A 12109-nucleotide genomic window follows, 5' to 3' on the forward strand; every position below is an offset into this window, starting at 1 on the left:
CGACAGGATTTTCTTTTGGGATACGTCTATCTCCTTTCCGATACACTATTCCTTCTTTACTGCATTCCTCGCGCCCACACATTGACGAGTAAACACAGAAATAGCGTCCCTATGAAAAACTATGGATTCTATGACCTCTCCTTCTATATCGAGGAACATTTCTATGGAAACGAGAGGATTTTTTTTCGGGATACGGCTATCTCCTTTCCGATGCACTATTTCATCTTTACTGCATTCCTCGCGCCCTCACACTGACGAATAAACACAATAATAGCGTCCCTATGAAAAACTATTAATTCTATGGCGTCTCCTTCTAAATCGGGGAACGTTTCTATGGAAACGACAGGATTTTCTTTTGGGATACGGCTATCTCATTTCGATGCACTATTCCTTCTTTGCTGCATTCCTCGCGCCTTAGAATTGACGAATAAACACAGAAATTGCGTCCCTATGAAAAAATATGGATTCTATGACGTCTCCTTCTAAATCGAGGAACGTTTCTATGGAAACGACAGGATTTTCTTTTGGGCTACGAATATCTCCCTTTCGATGCACTATTCCTTCTTTACTGCTTTCCTCGCGCCCTCACATTGACGAATAAACACAGAAATTGGGTCCCTATGAAAAACTATGGATTCTATGACATCTCCTTCGAAATCGAAGAACGTTTCCATGGAAACGACAGGATTTTCTTTTGAGATACGACTATCTCCTTTAAGATGCACTATTCCTTCTTTACTGCATTCCTCGCGCCCTCACACTGACGAAGAACCACAATAATAGCGTCCCTATGAAGAAATATGGTTTCCATGACGTCTCCTTCTAAATACAGGAACGTTTCTATGGAAACGAGAAATTTTTCCTTTGGGATACGGCTATCTCCTTTCCGATGCACTATTCCTTCTTTAGTGCATTCCTCGCGCCCTCACATTGACAAATAAACACAGAAATTGCGTCCCTATGAAAAACAATGGAGTCTATGACGTCTCCTTCTAAATCGAGGAACGTTTCTGTGGATACGACAGGATTTTCTTTCGGGATACGGCTATTTCCTTTCCGATGCCCTATTCCTTCTTTGCTGCATTCCTCGCGCCCTATAATTGACGAATAAACACAGAAATTGCGTCCCTATGAAAAAATATGGATTCTATGACGTCTCTATCTAAATCGAGGAACGTTTCTATGGAAACGACACGATTTTCTTTTGGGATACGTCTATCTCCTTTCCGATGCACTATTCCTTCTTTAGTGCTTTCCTCGCGCCCTCACATTGACGAATAAACACAGAAATTGCGTCCCTAAAAAAAAATATGGTTTCTATGACGTCTGCTTCTAAATAGAGGAACGTTTCTATGGAAACAAGAGATTTTTCTTTTGGGATACGGCTATCTCATTTCCGATGCACTAATCCTTCTTTATTGCACTCGTCGCGCCCTCACATTGACGAATCAACACAGAAATTGCGTCCCTATGAAATACTATGGGTTCTATGACGTCTCCTTCTAAATCGAGGAACGTTTCTATGGAAACGACAGGATTTTCTTTTGGGATACGATTATCTCCTTTCCGATGAATATTCCTTCTTTACGGCATTTCTCGTGCCCTCGAATTGACGAATAAACACAGAAATTGCGTCCCTATGAAAAACGATGGATTCTATGACGACGCCTTCTAAATCGAGGAACGTTTCTATGGAAACGACAGGATTTTCTTTTGGGATACGACTATCTCCTTTCCGATGCACTATTCCTTCTTTACTGCATTCGTCGCGCCCACACATTGACGAGTAAACACAGAAATTGCTTCCCTATGAAAAACTATGGATTCTAAGACGTCTCCTTCTAAATCGAGGAACGTTTCTATGGAAACGAGAGGATTTTTTTTCGGGATACGGCTATCTCCTTTCCGATGCACTATTCCATCTTTACTGCATACCTCGCGCCCTCACACTGACGAATAAACACAATAATAGCGTCCCTATGAAAAACTATTAATTCTATGGCGTCTCCTTCTAAATCGGGGAACGTTTCTATGGAAACGACAGGATTTTCTTTTGGGATACGGCTATCTCATTTCGATTTACTATTCCTACTTTGCTGCATTACTCGCGCCCTAGAATTGACGGATAAACACAGATATTGCGTCCCTATGAAAAACTATGGATTCTAAGACGTCTCCTTCTAAATCGAGGAACGTTTCTATGGAAACGAGAGGATTTTTTTTCGGGATACGGCTATCTCCTTTCCGATGCACTATTCCATCTTTACTGCATCCCTCGCGCCCTCACACTGACGAATAAACACAATAATAGCGTCCCTATGAAAAACTATTAATTCTATGGCGTCTCCTTCTAAATCGGGGAACGTTTCTATGGAAACGACAGGATTTCTGTTGGGCTACGAATATCTCCTTTCCGATGCACTATTCCTTCTTTACTGCTTTCCTCTCGCCCTCACATTGACGAATAAACACAGAAATTGTGTACCTATGAAAAACTATGGATTCTATGACATCTCCTTCGAAATCGAATGACGTTTCTATGGAAACGACAGGATATTTTTTTTAAGATACGGCTATCTCCTTTCCGATTCACTATTCCTTCTTTACTGCATTCCTCGCTACCCTCACATTGACGAATAAACACAGAAATTGCGTCCCTATGAAAAACTATGGATTCTATGACGTCTCCTTCTAAATCGAAGATCGTTTCTATGGAAACGACAGGATTTTCTTTTGGGATACGACTATGTCCTTTACGATGCACTATTCCTTCTTTACTGCATTCCTCGTGCCCTCACACTGACGAATAAACACAATAATAGCGTCCCTTTGAAGAAATATGGTTTCCATAACGTCTCCTTCTAAATAGAGGAACGTTTCTATGGAAACGAGAAATTTTTCCTTTGGGATACGGCTATCTCCTTTCCGATGCACTATTTCTTCTTTAGTGCTTTCCTCGCGCCCTCACATTGACGCATAAACACAGAAATTGCGTCCCTATGAAAAACTGTGGATTCTATGACGTCTCCTTCACAATCGAGGAACGTTTCTATGGAAACGCAGGATTTTCTTTCGGGATACGGCTATCTCCTTTCCGATGCACTATTCCTTCTTTACAGCATTCCTCGCGCCCTCGAATTGACGAATAAACACAGAAATTGCGTCCCTATGAAAAACTATTAATTCTATGGCATCTCTATCTAAATCGAGGAACGTTTCTATGGAAACGACAGGATTTTCTTTTGGGATACGTCTATCTAATTTCCGATGCACTATTCCTTCTTTACTGCATTCCTGGCGCCCACACATTGACGAATAAACACAGAAATTGCGTCCCTATAAAAAACTATGGATTCTATGACGTCTACTTCTAAATCGAGGAACGTTTCTATGGAAACGAGAGGATTTTTTTTCGGGATACGGCTATCTCCTTTCCGATGCACTATTCCTTCTTTATTCCATTCCTCGCGCCCTCGAATTGACGAATAAAAAAAGAAATTGCGTCCCTATGAAAAACTATTAATTCTATGGCGTCTCCTTCTAAATCGGGGAACGTTTCTATGGAAACATCAGGATTTTCTTTTGGGATACGGCTATCTCCTTTCGGTGCACTAGTCCTTCTTTGCTGCATTCCTCGCGCCCTACAATTGACGAATAAACACAGAAATTGCGTCCCAATGAAAAAATATGGATTCTATGACGTCTCCTTCTAAATCGAGGAACGTTTCTATGGAAACGACAGGATTTTCTTTTGGGCTACGAATATCTCCTTTCCGATGCAATATTCCTTCTTTACTGCATTCCTCGCGCCCTCACATTGACGAATAAACACAGAAATTGCGTCCCTTTGAAAAACTATGGATTCTATGACATCTCCTTCGAAATCGAAGAACGTTGCTATGGAAACGACAGGATATTTTTTTTAAGATACGGCTATCTCCTTTCCGATGCACTATTCCTTCTTTACTGCATTCCTCGCGCCCTCACAATGACGAATAAACACAGAAATTGCGTCCCTATGAAAAACTATGGATTCTATGACGTCTCCTTCTAAATCGAAGAACGTTTCTATGGAAACGACAGGATTTTCTTTCGGGATCCAATATCTCCTTTACGATGCACTATTCCTTCTTTACTGCACTCCTGGCGCCCTCACACTGACGAAGAATCACAATAATAGCGTCCCTATGAAGAAATATGGTTTCCATGACGTCTCCTTCTAAATACAGGAACGTTTCTATGGAAACGAGAAATTTTTCCTTTGGGATACGGCTATCTCCTTTCCGATGCACTATTCCTTCTTTAGTGCATTCCTCGCGCCCTAGAATTGACGAATAAACACAGAAATTGCGTCCCTATGAAAAAATATGGATCTTTGACGTCTCTATCTAAATCGAGGAACGTTTCTATGGAAACGACAGGATTTTCTTTTGGGATACGTCTATCTCCTTTTCGATGCACTATTCCTTCTTTACTGTATTCCTCGCGCCCACACATTGACGAGTAAACACAGAAATTGCGTCCCTATGAAAAACTATGGATTCTATGACCTCTCCTTCTAAATCGAGGAACGTTTCTATGGAAACGAGAGGATTTTTTTTCGGGATACGGCTATCTCCTTTCCGATGCACTATTCCATCTTTACTGCATACCTCGCGCCCTCACACTGACGAATATACACAATAATAGCGTCTCTATGAAAAACTATAAATTCTATGGCGTCGCCTACTAAATCGGGGAACGTTTCTATGGAAACGACAGGTTTTTGTTTTGGGGTACGGCTATCTCATTTCGATGCCCTATTCCTTCTTTACTGCATTCCTCGCGCCCTCACACTGACGAATAAACACAATAATAGCGTCCCTATGAAGAAATATGGTTTCCATGACGTCTCCTTCTAAATAGAGGTACGTTTCTATGGATATGGGAAATTTTTCCTTTGGGATACGGCTATCTCCTTTCCGATGCACTATTCTTTCTTTAGTGCTTTCCTCGCGCCCTCACATTGACGAATAAACACAGAAATTGCGTCCCTATGAAAAACTGTGGATTCTATGACGTCTCCTTCTAAATCGAGGAACGTTTCTATGGAAACACAGGATTTTCTTTCGGGATACGGCTATCCCCTTTCCGATGCACTATTCCTTCTTTACTGCATTCCTCGCGCCCTCGAATTGACGAATAAACACAGAAATTGCGTTCCTATGAAAAACTATTAATTCTATGGCGTCTCTATCTAAATCGAGGAACGTTTCTATGGAAACGACAGGATTTTCTTTTGGGATACGTCTATCTAATTTCCGATGCACTATTCCTTCTTTACTGCATTCCTCGCGCCCACACATTGACGAATAAACACAGAAATTTCGTCCCTATGAAAAACTATGGATTCTATGACGTCTCCTTCTAAATCGAGGAACGTTTCTATGGAAACGAGAGGATTTTTTTTCGGGATACGGCTATCTCCTTTCCGATGCACTATTCCTTCTTTATTCCATTCCTCGCGCCCTCGAATTGACGAATAAACACAGAAATTGCGTCCCTATGAACAACTATTAATTCTATGGCGTCTCCTTCTAAATCGGGGAACGTTACTATGGAAACATCAGGATTTTCTTTTGGGATACGGCTATCTCCTTTCGATGCACTATTCCTTCTTTGCTGCATTCCTCGCGCCCTAGAATTGACGAATAAACACAGAAATTGCGTCCCTATCAAAAAATATGGACTCTTTGACGTCTCCTTCTAAATCGATTTACGTTTCTATGGAAACGACAGGATTTTCTTTTGGGCTACGAATATCTCCTTTCCGATGCAATATTCCTTCTTTACTGCATTCCTAGCGCCCTCACAATGACGAATAAACACAGAAATTGCGTCCCTATGAAAAACTATGGATTCTATGACGTCTCCTTCTAAATCGAAGAACGTTTCTATGGAAACGACAGGATTTTCTTTTGGGATACAACTATCTCCTTTACGATGCACTATTGCTTCTTTACTGCACTCCTCGCGCCCTCACACTGACGAAGAAACACAATAATAGCGTCCCTATGAAGAAATATGGTTTCCATGACGTCTCCTTCTAAATACAGGAACGTTTCTAAGGAAACGAGAAATTTCTCCTTTGGGATACGGCTATCTCCTTTCTGATGCACTATTCCTTCTTTAGTGCATTCCTCGCGCCCTCACATTGACAAATAAACACAGAAATTGCGTCCCTATGAAAAACTATGGATTCTATGACGTCTCCTTCTAAATCGAGGAACGTTTCTATGGAAACGACAGGTTTTTCTTTCGGGATACGGCTATTTCCTTTCCGTTGCACTATTCCTTCTTTGCTGCATTCCTCGCGTCCTAGAATTGACGAATAAACACAGAAATTGCGTCCCTATGAAAAAATATGGTTTCTATGACGTCTGCTTTTAAATAGAGGAACGTTTCTATGGAAGCAAGAGATTTTTCTTTTGGGATACGTCTATCTCATTTCCGATGCACTATTCCTTCTTTACTGCATTCGTCGCGCCCTCACATTGACGAATCAACACAGAAATTGCGTCCCTATGAAATACTATGGGTTCTATGACGTCTCCTTCTAAATCGAGGAACGTTTCTATGGAAACGACAGGATTTTCTTTTGGGATACGATTATCTCCTTTCCGATGAATATTCCTTCTTTACGGCATTTCTCGTGCCCTCGAATTGACGAATAAACACAGAAATTGCGTCCCTATGAAAAACGATGGATTCTATGACGACTCCTTCTAAATCGAGGAACGTTTCTATGGAAACGACAGGATTTTCTTTTGGGGTACGTCTATCTCCTTTTCGATGCACTATTCCTTCTTTACTGTATTCCTCGCGCCCACACATTGACGAGTAAACACAGAAATTGCGTCCCTATGAAAAACTATGGATTCTATGACCTCTCCTTCTAAATCGAGGAACGTTTCTATGGAAACGAGAGGATTTTTTTTCGGGATACGGCTATCTCCTTTCCGATGCACTATTCCATCTTTACTGCATACCTCGCGCCCTCACACTGACGAATAAACACAATAATAGCGTCCCTATGAAAAACTATTAATTCTATGGCGTCTCCTTCTAAATCGGGGAACGTTTCTATGGAAACGACAGGATTTTCTTTTGGGGTACGGCTATCTCATTTCGATGCACTATTAATTCTTTGCTGCATTCCTCGCGCCCTAGAATTGACGAATAAACACAGATATTGCGTCCCTATGAAAAAATATGGATTCTATGACGTCTCCTTCTAAATCGAGGAACGTTTCTATGGAAACGACAGGATTTTCTTTTGGGATACGACTATCTCCTTTACGATGCACTATTCCTTCTTTACTGCATTCCTCGCGCCCTCACACTGACGAATAAGCACAATAATAGCGTCCCTATGAAGAAATATGGTTTCCATGACGTCTCCTTCTAAATAGAGGAACGTTTCTATGGAAACGGGAAATTTTTCCTTTGGGATACGGCTATCTCCTTTCCGATGCACTATTCCTTCTTTAGTGCTTTCCTTGCGCCCTCACATTGACGAATAAACACAGAAATTGCGTCCCTATGAAAAACTGTGGATTCTATGACGTCTCCTTCTAAATCGAGGAACGTTTCTATGGAAACGCAGGATTTCCTTTCGGGATACGGCTATCTCCTTTCCGATGCACCATTCCTTCTTTACTGCATTCCTCGCGCCCTCGAATTGACGAATAAACACAGAAATTGCGTCCCTATGAAAAACTATTAATTCTATGGCGTCTCTATCTAAATCGAGGAACGTTTCTATGGAAACGACAGGATTTTCTTTTGGGATACGTCTATCTAATTTCCGATGCACTATTCCTTCTTTACTGCATTCCTCGCGCCCACACATTGACGAATAAACACAGAAATTGCGTCCCTATGAAAAACTATGGATTCTATGACGTCTCCTTCTAAATCGAGGAACGTTTCTATGGAAACGAGAGAATTTTTTTTCGGGATACGGCTATCTCCTTTCCGATGCACTATTCCTTCTTTATTCCATTCCTCGCGCCCTCGAATTGACGAATAAACACAGAAATTGCGTCCCTATGAAAAAATATTAATTCTATGGCGACTCCTTCTAAATCGGGGAACGTTTCTATGGATACATCAGGATTTTCTTTTGGGATACGGCTATCTCCTTTCGATGCACTATTCCTTCTTTGCTGCATTCCTCGCGCCCTAGAATTGACGAATAAACACAGAAATTGCGTCTCTATGAAAAAATATGGATTCTATGACGTCTCCTTCTAAATCGAGGAACGTTTCTATGGAAACGACAAGATTTTCTTTTGGGCTACGAATATCTCCTTTCCGATGCAATATTCCTTCTTTACTGCATTCCTCGCGCCCTCACATTGACGAATAAACACTGAAATTGCGTCCCTATGAAAAACTATGTATTCTATGACATCTCCTTCGAAATCGAAGAACGTTGCTATGGAAACGACAGGATATTTTTTTTAAGATACGGCTATCTCCTTTCCGATGGACTATTCCTTCTTTACTGCATTCCTCGCGCCCTCACATTGACGAATAAACACAGAAATTGCGTCCCTATGAAAAACTATGGAATCTATGACGTCTCCTTCAGAATCGAGGAACGTTTCTATGGAAACGAGAGGATTTTTTTTCGGGATACGGCTATCTCCTTTCCCATGCACTATTCCTTCTTTACTGCTTTCCTCGCGCCCTCGAATTGACGTATAAACACAGAAATTGCGTCCCTATGAAAAACTATTAATTCTATGGCGTCTCCTTCTAAATCGGGGAACGTTTCTATGGAAACGACAGAATTTTCTTTTGGGATACGGCTATCTCCTTTCGTTGCACTATTCCTTCTTTGCTGCATTCTTCGCGCCCTAGAATTGACGAATAAACACAGAAATTGCGTCCCTATGGAAAAATATGGATTCTATGATGTCTCCTTTCTAAATCGAGGAACGTTTCTATGGAAACGACAGGATTTTCTTTTGGGCTACGAATATCTCCTTTCCGATGCACTATTCCTTCTTTACTGCATTCCTCGCGCCCTCTCATTGACGAATAAACACAGAAATTGCGTCCCTATGAAAAACTATGGATTCTATGACGTCTCTTTCTAAATCGAAGAACGTTTCTATGGAAACGACAGGATTTTCTTTTAGGGATATGACTGTCTCCTTTCCGATGCACTATTCCTTCCTTACTACATTCCTCGCGCCCTCACACTGACGAATAAACACAATAATAGCGTCCCTATGAAAAAATATGGTTTCTATGACGTCTCCTTCTAAATCGAGGAACGTTTCTATGGAAACGACAGGATTTTCTTTTGGGCGACGAATATCTCCTTTCCGATGCAATATTCCTTCTTTACTGCATTCCTCGCGCCCTCACATTGACGAATAAACACAGAAATTGCGTCCCTATGAAAAACTATGGATTCTATGACATCTCCTTCGAAATCGAAAAACGTTGCTATGGAAACGACAGGATATTTTTTTTAAGATACGGCTATCTCCTTTCCGATGCACTATTCCTTCTATACTGCATTCCTCGCGCCCTCACATTGACGAATAAACACAGATATTGCGTCCCTATGAAAAACTATGGATTCTATGACGTCTCCTTCTAAATCGAAGAACGTTTCTATGGAAACGACAAGATTTTCTTTTGGGATACAACTATCTCCATTACGATGCACTATTCCTTCCTTACTGCACTCCTCGCGCCCTCACATTGACGAATAAACACAGAAATTGCGTCCCTATGAAAAACTATGGAATCTATGACGTCTCCTTCTGAATCGAGGAACGTTTCTATGGAAACGAGAGGATTTTTTTTCGGGATACGGCTATCTCCTTTCCGATGCACTATTCCATCTTTACTGCATTCCTCGCGCCCTCGAATTGACGAAGAAACACAGAAATTGCGTGCCTATGAAAAACTATTAATTCTATGGCGCCTCCTTCTAAATCGGGGAACGTTTCTATGGAAACGACAGGATTTTCTTTTGGGATACGGCTATCTCCTTTCGTTGCACTATTCCTTCTTTGTGCATTCCTCGCGCCCTAGAATTGACGAATAAACACAGAAATTGCGTCCCTATGGAAAAATATGCAATCTATGACGTCTCCTTCTAAATCGAGGAACGTTTCTATGGAAACGACAGGATTTTCTTTTGGGCTACGAATATCTCCTTTCCGATGCACTATTCCTTCTTTACTGCATTCCTCGCGCCCTCTCATTGACGAATAAACACAGAAATTGCGTCCCTATGAAAAACTATGGATTCTAAGACGTCTCTTTCTAAATCGAAGAACGTTTCTATGGAAACGACAGGATTTTCTTTTAGGGATATGACTATCTCCTTTCCGATGCACTATTCCTTCTTTACTACATTCCTCGCGCCCTCACACTGACGAATAAACACAATAATAGCGTCCCTATGAAAAAATATGGTTTCTATGACGTCTCCTTCTAAATCGAGGAACGTTTCTATGGAAACGAGAGATTTTTCTTTTGGGATACGGCTATCTCGTTTCCGATGCACTATTCATTCTTTACTGCATTCCTCGCGCCCTCACATTGACGAATAATCACAGAAATGCGTCCCTATGAAAAACTATGGATTCTATGACGTCTCCTTCCAAATCGAGTTACGTTAGTGTGGAAACGACAGGACTTTCTTTTGGTATACGATTATCTCCTTTCCGATGAATGTTCCTTCTTTACGGCATTTCTCGCGCCCTCGAATTGACGAATAAACACAGAAATTGCGTCCCTATGAAAAACTATGGATTCTATGACGACTCCTTCTAAATCGAGGAACGCTTATATGGAAACGACAGGATTCTCTTTCGGGATACGGCTAACTCCTTTCCGATGCACTGTTCCTTCTTTACTGCATTCCTCGCGCCCTCGAATTGACGAATAAACACAATAATAGCGTCCCTATAAAAAAATAACGTTTCTATGACGTCTCCTTCTAAATAGAGGAACGTTTCTATGGAAACGAGAGATTTTTCATCTGGGATACGGCTATCTCCATTCCGATGCACTAAACCTTCTGTACTGCATTCCTCGCACCCTCGCATTGACGAATAAACACAGAAATAGCGTCCCTATGAAGAACTATCGATTCTATGACGTCTCCTTCTAAATCGAGGAACGCTTCTATGGAAACAACAGGATTTTCCTTCGGGATACGGCTATCTCCTTTCCGATGCACTATTCCTTTTTAGCTGCATTCCTCTCGCCCTTGAAATGAAGAATAAACACAGAAATTGCGTCCCTATGAAAAACTATTAATTCTATTGCGTCTCCTTCTAAATCGAGGAACGTTTCTATGGAAACGACAGGATTTTCTTTTGGGATACGGCTATCTCGTTTCTGATGCACTATTCCTTCATTACTGCATTCCTCGCGCCCTCACATTGATGAATAAACACAGAAATTGCGTCCCAATGAAAAACTATGGATTCTATGGCGTCTCCTTCTAAATCGAGGAACGTTTCTATGGAAACTACAGGGTTTTCTGTTTGGATACGGCTATCACCTTTCCGATGCACTATTCCTTCTTTACTGCATTCCTCGCGCCCTCACACTGACGAATAAACACAATAATAGCGTCCCTATAAAAAAATATCGTTTCTATGACGTCTCCTTCTAAATAGAGGAACGTTTCTATGGAAACGAGAGATTTTTCTTCTGGGATACGGCTATCTCCATTCCGATGCACTAAACCTTCTGTACTGCATTCCTCGCACCCTCACATTGACGAATAAACACAGAAATAGCGTCCCTATGAAGAACTATCGATTCTATGACGTCTCCTTCTAAATCGAGGTAAGTTTCTATGGAAGCGAAAGGATTTTCTTTTGGGATACGATTATCTCCTTTCCGATGACTATTCCTTCTTTACGGCATTTCTCGCGCCCTCACATTGACGAATAATCTCAGAAATTGCGTCCCTTTGAAAAACTATGGATTCTATGACGTCTCCTTCTAAATCGAGGAACGTTTCTATGGAAACGAAACGATTTTATTTCGTGATGCGGCTATCTGCTTTCCGATGCACTATTCC

This window comes from Schistocerca cancellata, unplaced genomic scaffold (assembly GCF_023864275.1).
Source record: "Schistocerca cancellata isolate TAMUIC-IGC-003103 unplaced genomic scaffold, iqSchCanc2.1 HiC_scaffold_718, whole genome shotgun sequence".
Classification (NCBI taxonomy): Eukaryota; Metazoa; Arthropoda; class Insecta; order Orthoptera; family Acrididae; genus Schistocerca; species Schistocerca cancellata.